This window comes from Mytilus trossulus, chromosome 9 (genome assembly GCF_036588685.1).
Source record: "Mytilus trossulus isolate FHL-02 chromosome 9, PNRI_Mtr1.1.1.hap1, whole genome shotgun sequence".
In the NCBI taxonomy this organism is placed as follows: Eukaryota; Metazoa; Mollusca; class Bivalvia; order Mytilida; family Mytilidae; genus Mytilus; species Mytilus trossulus.
In genome coordinates this window covers 39,969,945-39,987,064 of record NC_086381.1, presented here as the reverse complement: position 1 = coordinate 39,987,064, position 17,120 = coordinate 39,969,945, and the positions used below count along the sequence as shown (strand labels likewise).

General features: G+C 34.5%; 1 pseudogene; it reads right to left on the bottom strand.

Annotated features, from left to right (window-relative positions):
* Positions 1-9,753: 9,753 nt before the first annotated feature.
* Positions 9,754-10,839, bottom strand: LOC134684615 (uncharacterized; annotated as a pseudogene).
* Positions 10,840-17,120: the final 6,281 nt, after the last annotated feature.

Genomic DNA, 17,120 nt, shown 5'->3' with positions numbered 1-17,120 from the left:
CAATGAGGGTCGGTTAAAAACTAAACTAACAAGAAAGAGATGACAAAAATAGTCCAAATGAAAACTTTTCATAAAAGAACATTCCAGCACCGTGTGCAGCTCTCAGTTTATAAGGTATTCCTGGTTTTGTATTTTCTATTATCGTTTTATAGATAGTTGTTCACCTTTATAGAGTACCAAAACTCCGATTGGAATATAAACGAGTTTTACAACGAGTACCACTTTATTTGAGCAAGTACAGTCATATTACCTTTCCAAAGCACCTAGTAAGTTTGACCTCGTTTTTATCAGTTCACGTTGCTGTTTTCTTGCTGAACGTATAGTTTGTTTCGCTTTTTCGTATTTTTATTTTCTTTTTTGCCCGAGGTGTTGAATGTTTTTTATTCAAATTGTTGTGTATACATATAAAAAGGAAGATTTGGTATGATTGCCAATGAGACAACTGCCCACAAGAGACCAAAATGACACAGACATAACACCTATAGGTCACCGTACGGCCTTCAACAAAGAGTAAAGCCCATACCGCATAGTCAGCTATAAAAGGCCCCGATACGACAATGTAAAACCATTCAAACGAGAAAACTAACGGCCTTACTTATATAAAAAAAGAACGAAAAACAAATATGTAACATATAAACAAACGACAACCACTAAATTACATGCTCCTTACTTGGGACAGGCACATATTTAAATAATGTGGCGGGGTTAAACATGTTCCTATGTTGCCATTTTTTTTATAATTGAGGACTAAGATGTTCCGCTTGTATTTATGTATTAGAATACTGAACTGTGAGGGTTTTTTTTGGAGTTTATTAATTTTCTGTGGGGTGAGAGGGGGCCTTGAATTTTTTTTATTTAAAACGCAGACACCGTGGGACTCATCAACGAAGCATCGGATTTACTTTTTCCATTCCGATTTGACATGTGTATGTACGTACTACACATCTTGCAAAACAAACGGATGCTTTCATTTCCTTTTATTCATATCCATACACGTATACTAGTATTTCATGACATAATGCTACACAAACTAGCTATGAAACGTACATCCGTTATTATTCGATACATTGTATTATAATATTATTAATTTTTTTTTTGGGGGTTTGGGGGGGGGGGGGGTCATGGCCATTTCGACTTTAATAAGTAAAAGGTTTCTCAAATATTTTAAAAATATATAAATAAAAGTAAGTGTATCTGTTTAAACATTATAGTCACTCGTGTAAACATTTATATCAACATCTCCCTATACATTACACTTATCTGCTGATTTTATTGACTTAGTACAGTTGAAGTACAAGGTACTAGAATTATCCCGCTTTATACATTTTATCGTTATTACATTTTTACGATAAAAGTAGTTGGGTACACATGAATAGTAAATGCACAAAAAAGTGATAAAAATAAACGTATCATAAATATATATTAAATATACGCATGTAAGTCAACAAATAAGTGCACTCGACCGATTTACAAGTTAACAGTAATTATGGTCATGTGTCCTTAAGTGAAATTCAATATAAAGCAATAGACGATGAAAGAGAAGAAAAAGATACCAAAAGGAGATTTAAACCTTTGTTACGAATTTACAGTTTATGAATATTATAATATTTCCATAGTTGTGTATTTGCCGATTTCTTTATGAATTTTCTCCATAATGTATTTGATCGTTTTATTGTTGAAAATGGCAGGTAAGTCAACAAATTAGTACATTTGACCGATTTACAAGTTAACGATATGTGCATTTTAAGCAATAGACGTTCAAAGAAAGACAAAAGATACAAAAGGGGAAATAAAACTCATGTTACGAATTTACAGTTTATGAATATTAAATATTCTACAGTTATGTTTTTTTTCTGATTTCTCTATGGCTTTTCCCCATTTGATCTTTTAATCGTTGAAAATGGCATAAAATAATCATTCCTTTATTCCTGGTTGCTATAAGACCTGTACAGTTGCTGCTAGGGTGCTCTCTTCGAGGTCCGCGTTAATAGTATAAGAACTGGGTAGCTATTCAGTATCATAGTCAATATCGACCGTGCAAGTGCTTTATAGCCAGTCAAGGTCGTTAAAAACTTCCATTAATTTTGTTGTATTCAATATTCTTTTCTTTTCTTTATTTATTAACTTATTCATCAATTCATTTATTCATTTTGTTATTCAAATTTTTACTCTTTTATTGATCAACCTTTTTTTGTCATTCTAAATTATATCAATACCAATATGGTAAAATTTTAATTATTAATTGCCCAAAAAGACGCAAGCCAGGGCCGACCGTGCAAAGGACTGTTTAGCCAGTCAAGCTCGTTAAAACTTACATCGTCGTCGTTAAAGTTTTCATTTGTACCGAAGACGTTGAAGACAGTTGTCCAAGTTTTGCGTTACGCATCTTTCACTTTTGCAGTGAGTGTTTGCTGATAAACCATGCCTTAGTGCTACCCTGTTGTTCCGACAGTTATGGACATATTTTTTTTTTCATAGTGTACATTAATTTTCTGAAAGTTTCCATACATTTAGGTTTGTAACAGCCTCATTTCATAGATTGAGGTTCAGTCTAATTCCGTGCATACATTAAGGTTTCAGCATATACAGTTCCAAACATTTGGTTTAAATGAGTTTCGGACAGAAAGATTTTTTATAGACTTTTTCAATTTACCAAGTTCGGGTTAAGTTAATAGGTGTTGAGATTCATTTTATTTAATATTTGTTTTAAATTTAGTAGTATAGTTTGATGCGACTGTCATACAAGTGAGAGGTTTAGCTAGCTATAAAACCAGGTTCAATCCACCATTTTCTACATTAGAAAATGCCTGTACTAAGTCAGGAATATGACAGTTGTTATCCATTCGTTTGATGTGTTTGGACTTTTGATTTTGCCTTTTGATTTTTGATTTTCCTTTTTGAATTTTCCTCGGAGTTCAGTATTTTTGTGTTTTTACTTTTTTTTGCATTGTTCTCCAGATTCCCGGATACTGGTACGAACCCGAGGATAAAAAACAATCACTATTAAAAAGCCCTCAACCGGTTACACGTTACACCCATAATTTGAAAACAAACTGACAAAACTGCAGAAAAAACAAGTCACCACCGAAATATAAATAGTAAAACAACAGTCAACATCGAAATCTGAAGACTGAGCTACATGAACCCAACAAAAAATAGGTGCTTCGGAAGAGTAGAAAAATTCTGTCCCTGAAACAGCTATTCAATAACGGTAAAGCAAACTCGTCATTGAAGATCAAATTTTTGAAGGCAGGATTAGATGTCAACTTAAGCTTTGATAACTATATTTAACAGTTGGTATTCTTGAATTAATAGCTTTTTATTTGTGATCCGCAACCCTCAATTAATGGAATAATAATTGAAATACAGATTTCTCAATATGCAAGCGCTGGGAATGTTGGTCTATAGAAATGCAAAATTCACAATTTGTCGTTGGTAACGTTGTAAATCCGTTATACTTCGATCCTGAAAGGTACATGAAATTATATTATGATACTCTATATTTCATGCTTGGATCCTCAAGAAATTTGCATATATCGAATTTTTGTAATATACATATAAACTTTCATAAATGGACGTTACTTGTAAGAATAAATAAGTTATGGGTAAACAGGAAGTTAATGAGCGATGGATATGAAAACGCATCACAAGGTATAACATGCTCACACAAAGCTTGGTACCAAATTGCAACCCTGATTGTAGTTTTTAGGAAGAATGCGACCAATATGTCACATATGGTCATAATATAAAATAACATGCTATTATTCAATAAACAGACAATTGATAGATCAGAAATGTGAAAACGCATCATACAATATAGCATGCTCACACCGAGCTTGATGTCAAATCAAAGGAAACTATATGTATTACTCGTAATATCTGAGATAATTGCACCTAAAATTTAACTGGACAGACAGATGGACGGACAGAGAGATGTGCACTAGTAAACGACATTACCGAAAAAAATGTGGCCCAACATATATTATCGTTTGTATAGTTTCACTTTTATTTAGAAAATAGTATTAATTCATTTGTATTATCAACTTTGGAACTGTTATATCTGATACTTGAACATTTATTTCACAATTCGCTGAGGAGTTCATTTGATTTTTGAAATTGTAATGTGGCATTTATATATGACACAACGTTGTAGTTTTCCACGTCTAGACCTGTCCTATTTGTTTTACCATATAATGAAATGACATTAAGGAGATGTTATTTAACTCTTTTAAAGCCTACATGGTTGAATTCAGACGAATAAAATGTTATTCTTTCCGAGCAATTATGTCTCCCTAGATGTCTTCGTGAGTAAGGAATAGAAAATGTAGCCACGTCTAGAACAGTTTGCTTTGATTTTCTTTTCTTTCGAGTCTTAATTCTTTATGATATGACTTTTAATGACAATTTCCTTCCTTTATTACAGCTGTCTGGTCACTATCCGGATAACACTTTTTTAATATTTCTTTATATTTGTGGTTCTAAATCAATGCTACTGCCATTTGCCATGAAAGAAAAGATGTGGAATTAAAGAAAGACGTTATGTTCGTAAAGGATGTTCGCTACTCTGTTTCAAAATAACAAACTTTTTAAAAGACAGTTATGAATTGATAGTACAAACAATGTGTATAAACAAAAGAACTTAAAAAGCAGAAAAAATGCGGGGTCCGTGTACTTGTTTCCGAGATATAAGCCATTGACAATTTGACGGGAAATAATTATCTCTAGACTTTTCATATATACTAGTACTAGTATTTAACTTTGACACCCTTTTTCTTTCAAAAGATATACAACAATAACAAGGATTTTAGAGGATGTTCAAATATGGCTTTTTAACTACAAGTATATATAATAAAATTATGAAAAGAAAAGTAGGGGTTAGTGGGGATATTTTTTTTAAGGAACTGCTAGTACATGGCTAAAAACAGAGGATTCCGTATCAAGTCTCCACCATTTCTTGTCCTCTTAATGGTTTGTGAAATTTTACTATAAAAAAATCAGTGTTTATTAAATTGATAATCTGCACGATGGCTGAACATGGTGCATATTTTATGAATAAGAGCCATGTCAAAAACAGGATTCTAACTTAGGCGAGATGATGCTGGTCTCATGTAAATCAGATCAGACTGGACTTTATATTTTCTCATTTCAGGAGTCTTACAATGCAGACTGATTCCATCTTCCGAGTTTAGTCATCATGTTGAAGATATAAAAGTAGAAATAATAAGGTTATTAAAGTTGTCCTCATTATATTTTGACATTAATGAATTAAAGAGGCAAAATCATATTTAGAAGACGGGAAATGTGTAAAAAGACGACATATCAGCAAAGGGCTGACAAGGCCCAAGGCCACAAGTGAGTCTTCAACGCAGCAAAATTGACATTTATCTTCAGAACTTTGGACTCACCATATCCAAATATGAAGAGTTTAAGGGCTATATAAATAAGTATAAAAAGATGTGGTATGTGGTTCAATGAGACAACTCTTCATCCAAGTCAAAATTTGTAAATGTAAACTAAAATTTCCTAAAGACAATCCTATTTTGTAAATGTATCGAATTCGACACTGAGACGTTACAAATTGCAAGTCGAGTAAATTGAAATATTAGCCTTGACATTTAAAAACTAAATTATACGCAGTCGATGAAGGCATCAAAATATTAGTATTTGTCAATTTAAGCTGTTATTTATTGTGAATTTATGGAAATACCGGATAAAAGAATAATTTTCCAATACTTTAAAAAACGATTTCCGTATTTAGTATTCATAGAAGGTCGAGCATTATTATAAGTGACAGTACAGCGAATTCCATCAGTCTCATTTTAAAAACTAATTCTCCGACACATTGCGACACATATAACGAAACGCAAAAAGCGTGTCGTTTCTTGAAAACTAATAACTTCATCCAGTACAACTAAGGCAAATTAACTTTGAGGGCAATGCCTTTGAATGATTGAAAATATTTTACAAAAATGAATAAGCACAGAACAACCACAATCATGTTAGTTTAGTTTTGCCTAATAGGTTATGATAACACCTATAATGTTTTTTACCATAATAAATCATCAATTCGCCTTTTCAGAAACTAGAGGACTATGGGTCATCTCATTGTTCGGACACCAAAATGAAAATAATATTACGTCATTGGTTGCATTTCATTGTTTAGAACGTTTTTAACCAATCACAACGTTGTGGTGTACGCTTTTCCATATATTACCCATAATGCATTAGATTCTGAAACAGCGAATTAACAAATCCTTGAGCAATACATATGTACATGTTGTTATCGTCAGCCCGACAGCGTTAACAGCACATTATGTAAACAACTGAAAAGTCATAAGAAATCTGTATTGGAAAAGTCGTTACAACATTGAATCACAGATCCCCTTTTCAATTAATATCCTCTGGCACTGATCGACAGTCTACAGGTACCTGCATCAGAACCTAGCTACTAGTAGTTATATACAAGTTAGACTGGTTCCCGATCGCAATATTAAGTATGTTACACATATACCAATAGTGTACTGATAAGTCGTTGAGAGTTCAACTGTTTATTGGTATAGACCTCCGGAGAGGGTAAAAAACTGAAAATACAAAATAACAAACATAAGCATACTATTGAGTCAATAAATGTCAAAAAGTAGACTAGTACATTCACAAAGAAAAAGGTTACATAGTTCAATACAAGTAACTCTTGTACACTACACTTCGAAAAACAACAATCAATATATCAGAAAAAGGTTACACGTAAGTATCTATATATGCAATAAAAATGACAGGTTGCATATGTCATTGACTGTAGTTTTCATATCGTGCACGATGAAAAATTTACACACGTTAAAACTGTGCGGTACTGTAGTTCTAGAAAATTCGAGCGTGACCCTTGTCTACATCGATAAAACACAAAAATAAATTCTTATATGTGGGGTTGACAAATACAGAATGGAATTTAAGGGACAAATGCATACATAAAAAATACAAACAGTACTGTAAATTCACAGCGGAAATATTTTTTCATGTCGTGCGTAAATGAGCACCAATAATCAAAAATGAGTTTGCATAAAATGTATAGTTCAACAATATGCACAACGATATAAAAAATGAGCACAAATATAAAAGGTAAACTTACTCTATTGGTGGATTAAACTTCAAATAGATAAAAACAACGTGCTTCAGTTTGACAAATATCGAGGGATAAAAGAGACTGGGGAGTGAAATGATACAAAAAGGACGACATGGTCAATTCGGCACTTTACCAAAACAGTACACTCCTCCTCTGATTTCATAGGAAATCACTACATTTTCAAAAATAAAAGGATAATATCATTTGAAAAAGTAACATGTTATAATAATTGTTTATGTATCAAATGTGGTTGATTAAACACAATGTCACTGTCATAGTCACTCGGCTTCAAGAAGCGAAATAGTCCTAAGTAATCGGTCTGAAGTGTAAGTTTCTGTTAACGGTAGTTGCACTATTCCGATAAAAGTATGTATCTGTGATTGCATCTTTTAAAGCATCTAAGAGGGTGTAGTTCTCTTGTTTAACACTGTTTACACATGAAAGTCCAATGTACTTCTTCTGTGTAGGCAAATGTTCAAGTTGGCTCAAAGAAGGTAAACTTGATTCCCATGTTTGATTAAGTGATTCTGGGAATGGATTATGCCAATCACAAGAAGATGAAAGCCTTAAGGTTGGACTTATAAATAACTTGTCCTTGATAATCATGGGTGTTGCTAAGCTAATTGGGTCATACATGTACAAACTGTTTACTGTTGACAGAAATCCACGGCGTGGAAATGGCTTGTTGTCGGAAGACACTCTTAAGATGAACTCGTCTAGTTCTGTGTCCCAGGAGAGACCTAAGTTCATCTGTAACAAGAGATTTGCAGATCCAATGTGGAGGTCCTTGAGATTTGTGGCAAGGTCATCTGATTGATATGCTTCGAGCACTGATCTGCAGTTTGAAGCGACTGTATCTAACTCATGAGTGGGCTTTTCAGAGTTGCAACCTAAATTCATATCAAATGATTTTGTTCCATGGTTTGATCTTTGCGTACTGTTCTCTAAAAGAGGTTTGTCTGGTATAAACTTCTCGAAAGTTGGGTCTAAACCAACTGGTGTCTCACTATCACACGGAAACAATAAAGCAGATTATACATTGCCGACAATAACGGTTTTGTTCACGTTGACATGTTGCTGTTCCTGAAATCTTCCCAGACATACATTCCCCACAATAACCCATCCTAAGCGCAAACGTTGTGCATACGGTACCTCTTCGACTCCTACACGATGTTCAATAACATGGTGTGCTCTTATTAGGTCACGGCCTATTAACATCTGTATTTCGGACTGATTGTCAATGTCAGGAATACAACTTGCTATGTCCATCATGTGTGGATAACTTGAAGCTACGACAGATGAGGGTATTTCCTCCCGATTGTTAGGAATGTCGTTACACTCTATTATTTCAGGTACGTTAAGACAGGATGACCCGTCCATTGACTCTATTACGTATCCGGAAGCCCTTCGTCCACTACTGACGAACCTCCCTGCACAAGAAGCAAGTGCGTATTCAAATTCTTTGCCATTTTCTCTGAAGAAATTGAAGAAGTCTGAAGTAGCTAAAGTTCTGTTACTTTGGTCGTCTAACACGCAGTAAACTTTTTTGAAATGTTCTGGTCTATCAGAATGATATACTTTGGCGAGTACTATCTTTGAGTAAGATTTACTTGTATTGTATATTGAGTCACATATTTTAGTGCATATGCTGCTAGTCTGTTCATTTGAATTCTCCTCCTCGTGCTTTTGCTGGGGTTCACTTTCAACATCTACGTGTAAAGCTGACGGATGGTCATGAGAACCACAAACACTGCATTTGACATTCTCTTTACATTTGTCACGGAAATGTTTCTTGGGACCGCAACATTTGAAACACAAACCTTTCTGCTTAATTAAATCAAGTCTCTCTGATAATGGTTTAGCACGAAAACCACGGCACGTGTTGAGTGTATGGTTAGTTCCGTGAAGTGGACATAAGTCCTCATTCGACTTCTGAAACGGTGGCCTGTTGTCGCTGCTACCAATGTCGGTTTTGATGCTTGACACTTGCGTAGGACTTTGAAATCTGGTTTGCTTTGATGTGGTTGGTTTTGTGTCTTGATTGTCATAAATGAATCCAGGGTCATTACGCACTTTAGCAATGTTTTGCAGGAATGGCACGAAGAAGGAGAACGGCGGATATGCTCCATTGTGTTTTGACTTATAACCATTGGCAGTAGTCGTCCATTTTTCTTGAATGTTGTAAGGTAACCTGGTTACAAAACGATTAACACCAAGGGAGGAATCAAAGTAAGCAAATATGGTAGAAAACTTTTCATCTCTACGAATAGACTCTATCTCTGCAGCCAAGTCTGCTAAGTCGTAAAGTTCCTTTCGGTTATCGTTTGAAAGTTTTGGAAAGTTAACTATACGTGAGTGCAGTGAAGATTCGATAATCTCTGGACTGCCGAATCTGGCATCTAAACGTTCCCATATAAGACCGACTGCAGTAGCTGGATTATGAGCATTAGCACATCTTATGTTCTGAGCATGCTGTTTTTAGCTTGGTCCCAAATACTTTGTAAGAAGATCCAACTGTTCTAATGGGTTTGTATCTAACTCAGTCATCATGTGTTGAAAACTAATTTTCCAAGATGAGTAATGTGACGGCTGGTCGTCAAATGATATGAGCCTAGATGTGATTAAGTCTTTCTTCACCATGACAATTCTTGTGCTTCGTTTCTCTGGGTTGGAACACAAGGTTGTGCTGTAGGATTCAATGGTTCAAAAGTATGAATAGGAATATTTACATTGTTCACTTTAAGGTCATGTTTGTTCAAATGTAAGGAGTGATTTGAGCGCTGTTGCTCCACAAATTCTGCTGTACGTTGTTCTGTAATGTTACGTGTATCTGGTATGTTAGCACTACGGTACTTTCTTTCAGACCTTTTGTCTTCATTGGCATGTTGAACTACTGGATCAGCGATCCTTGGTGGTTCGTAACTTTCCCCATAGTCTTTAAGATCGAAATCAAATGCCTTCTTAACAGCTTGTAATCCCGACTCAGCTTCGTCAACGTCTCGCTTCATAGCGAGGACATTTTTCTCTGCTTTGAGTGTAGCTTCGCGATGCAACAACTCCGCCTCCTCTTTAGCATATTTTAGTCGTGTCTTAGCGGTTTCAAGTTTCACTGTTTGTTTAAGAATCTCTAATTGAGCACTTAGTGACGAGTGTCTTGTTGACACAGTATGACGAGAACTATGTTGGGAGCTACGACTTTTATGAGTTCGTTCACTATTTTCTATTGATCTTCTAGGTAGCAATTCACTTAGATGTTGTTTGACAACTGATATCTTAGCCTTTACAGCATAGAATGACACTTTAAATGATGCATGCTCACTTTCACTTTCTCTTGTCCTATATGATTTTAAGTAATCAAAATATCTGTTAGCTTCTTTCTCATACTTTTCTGACAGTTTCAGAAGTTCCTCTCTGTGTGTTGACGCTGTGGACAGGTCCATCACTGGGTTATCTTAAACGTCTAATAAAATAGCGTCTATATCTCGTTTTATAGTTCTGAGGATATAGTGATGTCTTTCGTTAGATTGTTCAAAAAGATGGTCTCCATCTGACGTTAGTGTCCTTGAAGATCTGAGCTGTCTGTCAGAAACGGATTCTGAGTGCGACATGTTGAATCTATCTTGGGTTCATCTCTTTAATCTAGATTTTTTACTGTACTGATAAGTCGTTGAGAGTTCAACTGTTTATTGGTATAGACCTCCGGAGAGGGTAAAAAACTGAAAATACAAAATAACAAACATAAGCATACTTTTGAGTCAATAAATGTCAAAAAGTAGACTAGTACATTCACAAAGAAAATGGTTACATAGTTCAATACAAGTAACTCTTGTACACTACACTTCGAAAAACAACAATCAATATATCAGAAAAAGGTTACACGTAAGTATCTTTATATGCAATAAAAATGACAGGTTGCATATGTCATTGACTGTAGTTTTCATATCGTGCACGATGAAAAATTTACACACGTTAAAACTGTGCGGTACTGTAGTTCTAGAAAATTCGAGCGTGACCCTTGTCTACATCGATAAAACACAAAAATAAATCCTAGTATGTGGGATTGACAAATACAGAATGGAATTTAAGGGGCAAATGCATACATAAAAAATACCAACAGTACTGTAAATTCACAGCGGAAATATTTTTTCATGTCGTGCGTAAATGAGCACCAATAATCAAAAATGAGTTTGCATAAAATGTATAGTTCAACAATATGCACAACGATATAAAAAATGAGCACAAATATAAAAGGTAAACTTACTCTAGTGGTGGATTAAACTTCAAATAGAAAAAACAACGTGCTTCAGTTTGACAAATATCGAGGGATAAAAGAGACTGGGGAGTGAAATGATACAAAAAGGACGACATGGTCAATTCGGCACTTTACCAAAACAGTACAAATAGACTGGTTCCCGATCGCAATATTAAGTATGTTACACATATACCAATCGTGAGAGAGTATGCTAATAGCAAATACCTGGAACGTAGTCCCGGGAACCAGGATATATACAAGTCCATGATACCATCGAAATCATCACTTCACATGTGCTTTTATCGCACCGCGGTAAATTATTACATTGTGATTGGTTTAACGCCGTCACGTGGTGACCCACTATGAGACTGTAGGAGGTTAGTTAGTCTGTTTCCCGGCCGTCATGAAAATTCTTGACAATACTCATTCCCTATGCGTCCTCACCCCCTTTGGATTTTACTAACCCTCTATGGATCCGTAGGGGGTCAGTAGCGAACCATATAACTTATATTAGAGGTTACCGCAAAGATCCGCAATTCAGGGTTCTTTATAACCACTTTAATCAACCGGACCATGACCCTTCGTTATCTATGAAAGTACGCATCATCGAGAAAATTTATCACCACACAAATAGTCCAGTACTTAGTACTCCTTTCCGAAAAGATAGAGAAAATTTCTGGATAAGGGAACTAGGTACTGCAATGCCATATGGGTGCAATGATAATGTCAAAGGAGTAGGAAATTTGTCAAGTCCAGCCTGCAGTGATGTTAATGTAATGAGTTTATTTAATACTACCTTACGAAACCAACGTAGTCATGGACAAAAACGTTACCATCGACCTAATGTAAAAAAGTCTTCCAAATCTAGATCGTCCTCTGGAAGCTTTGATGACCTTCTTTCTCATCTGCATCATCCGTTAGGGTTACATTACATTAGAACTATTCTTTTTTCACTGCCGGTTAATTTTCTAAAATGTTTGAGAGATTATGCACTTGACAAAGGAGGTACTAATACATTTTCTCCAATATACAGACTTGTCAGTATAATTTGTGATGTAGCTCTTTTCCGTCTCTTTAAACCAGTAAGATCGGAACCTTTACATGAGGAAAAGAGGAAATTCCTTCCTGTTCACTTTAACAATAGAGGAATTGATGCAATCAACATCAGCAACGTTCTACATAACAAGGAGGTAACATCTAAAATTCCTATTTATTTTCAAAATCAGTCTGTTCCTATTGTATCCTACAGTTACACCAAAACCATTGCACCCAAAATATTTAACTATAAACAAGCATTACATGACCTTGATTTAGAACAATACCTAAAAAAACCTCTGACATGTGATTGTTCCAACTCGCCTTACAATTACAGCCCCTCTGGCCATGTTATTACTGGGGATCTAAACATAATTCAACATGAAAATCTCCGAAAGGTGATTTCTCGTGGTCCTAAGTTTAGAGAACCCCAACACATCAATTGGAACCATAACTTCAAAATAATTATGGATTCCATTGAGAACTACGCCAGAGCATGGGCTAAGCGAGAAGAAGTTCAACTGGACACTTTGTCAGAATGGGTCAAAACAATCAGGTCTCTGATAAAACGTCGCATTCATAAGTTGAAAAACTGTGTGAATGATCGACCTAAGTCCATTTTCAGTGACAAAGAGGCTGTGAAATGTCTATCATCTCTTCAAGATAAGTATGTTGTTGTTCCTGCGGACAAAGCTTCAAATAATATTGTCTTTGTATGTAAATCATATTACTACGAGTGTCTTATAAAAGAATTAGGAATAAATGAACACTCAGGTAATCCCACATACAAAAACATATCATTTGACAAGGATGAGATTTTGGCGAATCATAAGTCCTTCATGGCTTCTATGAACATTGCATTGAACGACAAATCGGAGGACTTACCTTGTTTGTATTGGATACCTAAACTTCACAAAATTCCGTACAAACAACGGTACATTGCCGGCTCATCTGCTTGTTCTACTAAAGAATTGTCCATTAGACTGACTAAAATTCTGTCCGCAGTTAAAGAGGGTCTTCAGATATACTGTGAAACTGTTTACTCTCGTAGTGGTATTAACCATATGTGGATTCTGAAAAACTCTAAAGAACTTCTTGATAATTTAAAATCTCGGTCTTTTTCTGAAATTAGTTCTATTAAAACTTTTGATTTTTCAACCTTGTATACAACCATTCCCCATGTGAAATTGAAAAACCGTCTAAAAGAAATAATCCACAATGCTTTTCATCATAAAAATGGTAACATACGCTATAAATTTATCACTTTGGGATACCATAAGGCATATTTTGTTAATAAGGAACAAAAGGGTAAAACATACTACACAGAGGAACAAGTGATCAGTATGCTGGAGTTTCTTATTGACAACATATTTGTTGAATTTGGAGGTAGACTTTTTCAACAAATTGTCGGCATTCCTATGGGAACGAACTGTGCGCCTCTCCTTGCTGACCTCTTCTTATTTTCATATGAATCGGAGTTCCTTCAGACACTTGTCAAAAACAAGAAGATCAAAGAAGCCAGGTTATTTAATTTCACTTTCAGATATATTGATGATGTTCTTTCCATTAACAATCCGAACTTTTCTGATTGGATTCCATTAATATACCCACCAGAACTAGAAATTAAAGAGACCACAGACACGGCTTCCTCCGCCTCATTTTTAGACTTATACCTCGAATTTGACATACACAGTCATCTCAGTACCAGAATCTATGACAAACGAGACGATTTTAATTTTGAAATTATCAATTTCCCCCACCTTAGTAGTAATATACCAACTTCACCTGCATATGGAATATACATTTCCCAACTTATTAGGTATTCAAGAGCTTGCAGCTCCTATTCAGACTTTGTAAAACGTCACCAGTGTCTGAGCAGAAAGTTGATGAACCAGGGGTATGTCAAAGAACGTCTCGTCCTTTTTCTAAAAAAGTTCATCGGAAGATACCAAGAACTTGTTGATAAATATTCCGTATCAACTTCACAAATAATACAAGATGGTCTTGAAGGATAGATTTTGCGTACTGACGTTTGTTATCATCTTAATTACGTATTATAGAATTCTTTTATAAGTCTTTTTTAGATAATCATTTGAAGTGACTCAGTGGTTATGTAAAACCACATACTTTGAACGGCAAAATTATTTCATTGATTGATATTACTTTTACTTAAGGATCTTGAATACTATGAATGACAAAACTATTTTATTCAATAACACTACTTTTTCTGTTTAGTCTGTTTTTCATGATATACATTTGACGTGAAACTGTACTTATGTATCCCGTCATACTTTGAACCACACCATTATTTTATTTATTATTATTACTTTTACTGTTAAGTCTGGTTTTTGGTATATCTACTTTACGTGAGTCTGTATTTATGTATGCCGACATACGACAAAATTATTTTTATGTCTACCTGTGCGAATTTCAAACGCGCTATTTTACACCAGTAATGAAAACCTTCTATCATTTATGGGTAGACTTTACATAGATACATTCAGCCGTATTTGACGTGAAACTGTTCTTATGTATCCCGTCATACTTTGAACCACACCATTATTTTATTTATTATTATTACTTTTACTGTTAAGTCTGTTTTTGTTATATCAACTTTACGTAAGTCTTCATTTATGTATGCCGTCATACGACAAAATTATTTTTATGTCTACCTGTGCGAATTTCAAACGCGCATTTTTAAACCAGTAATGAAACCTTCTATCATTATGGGTAGACTTTACATAGATAAATTCAGCCGTATAAGAAAAGCAAAATGAGAATGTTAAATTAATGTATGCCTTTTTGTGCTTCTTTGTTACATTTGTTGTTTATGTAGAGATATTAAGATGATAACACAATATTGACTGTTGTACCCCTATTTTTGACATTTTTACTCTTTGAGTATGTTTGTTTTGTTCATGCATCGTTGACAATTTAATGGAATTTGATGCGACTGTCATATAAGTGAGAGGTTTAGCTAGCTATAAAACCAGGTTCAATCCACCATTTTCTACATTAGAAAATGCCTGTACCAAGTCAGGAATATGACAGTTGTTACCCATTCGTTTGATGTGTTTGGACTTTTGATTTTGCCTTTTGATTTTTGATTTTCCTTTTTGAATTTTCCTCGGAGTTCGGTATTTTTGTGTTTTTACTTTTTACCCTTATTATATCTGATAAATACTACAATCTTTGAGACCTTAGGTCAAGTTTACCTGATAACGTCACAGACTAGGTGACTTTACCTGACGAAGTATAACAAACTAAGTGCTTTTATGTAATTTTATCGGAGGAAATTACAAATTAGTTTGTTTCGTAATATTCACTTCGTACATTACACACCTCGTGATGTTATAGACACACATATTTGTATTCTTAATTAGTTTTTATTTATTGTTTTCTTTAATGTACGCGCAATGAAATAAAGTGAGCACCACTTTATGCATAACACGTAGAAGAGCTTCTTGCACATATAAAAAAGAAGATGCATTTTTGAATTATAGTCGTTTGCTTATACATTGTGAAAAAAAGTGTTGATTTATTAGATAGGACCTAGGAACTTATAATACTATAATCTTGGGTTGCATTTTTACCGCTTGTCTAAATGGCAAAATAATTGAGCGCATTTTAGACATGGTTTAATCCAATCGATGATCCGATCAATATTATGTTTGCACAAACGCATGCTATCTGGATCATGCGTTGTTCAATTTTTTAAGTGGGTGTTGGTGGTGGTGGGTGAGGCCTGTTGTACTTTACATAATCTTGTATTTTTGGTGATTACTGCTTTGTTTGGTAACCAGTTGCTACATTTTGCTTCATAGATATTTTTTAAAAGTTCTAGCTGGTACGTATATAGCTAGAAAAATGTAATTGGTATTTTATCGAAAGTCTGATTGCGCTTACTTCACATTATAGTTAATTTAAATTTCATTAAAGTAGGATTAAAATAAACTTGATCAAATAAATCAGTCCAGCTTATATGGCTTTCAAAATCTCCAATCAACTTCAGCTTGATTTTCAGTCGTTTTCCCAGTGGTGTAATTAATTGGACAACATTTGGAAACATTTGACAGACGTAAAAAGATTAATAATTGAAAATGTCAACTTGGTGTGTACAATAAAGACATCAACTTTTGAAAATTGCAGACTTCCTGGTTGTAAGAAAAAAAAAAGAATTTGATTAAAATTAGAATCAAAAATAAAAGGCATACCATGTTATAATTTTATCATAAAGTTATCTAACATAAAGCATTTGTAATTCTAAAAGACAAGGAGCTAGAAAACTCACTTCAAGATTCATCAAACCAGCGAATGACTGATACAATCCTTTCACAATATCGCAAGCTTCACAAAGCATTATACTTGTTAACCTTTACGAGTCTATGAAATCACAATATCTCATAGTGACAACCATTATTTTAGGCAAGGTTGAGGAATTAAAAACATTGTAAACATTTCTTATGTGCTTCCTTAGCAGGTTACATTTTTTAGGGAGAATCCTTGTGGAATAAAAACAATTTTCCAAAGGAGAAATTAATATAAAGGTACTAAATACATAAATTCAAAGTCGAAAACAAACTAGCAATGCCATATTGCGGAAAAACGAAAACTGATGAAAAGACCAACAACAGCCACAACAAGGATCAAGAGTTCTTGAACGGTATGGAAATCTGCTCTACATGTGACACCTGTCGTGTCCTAATAATGATC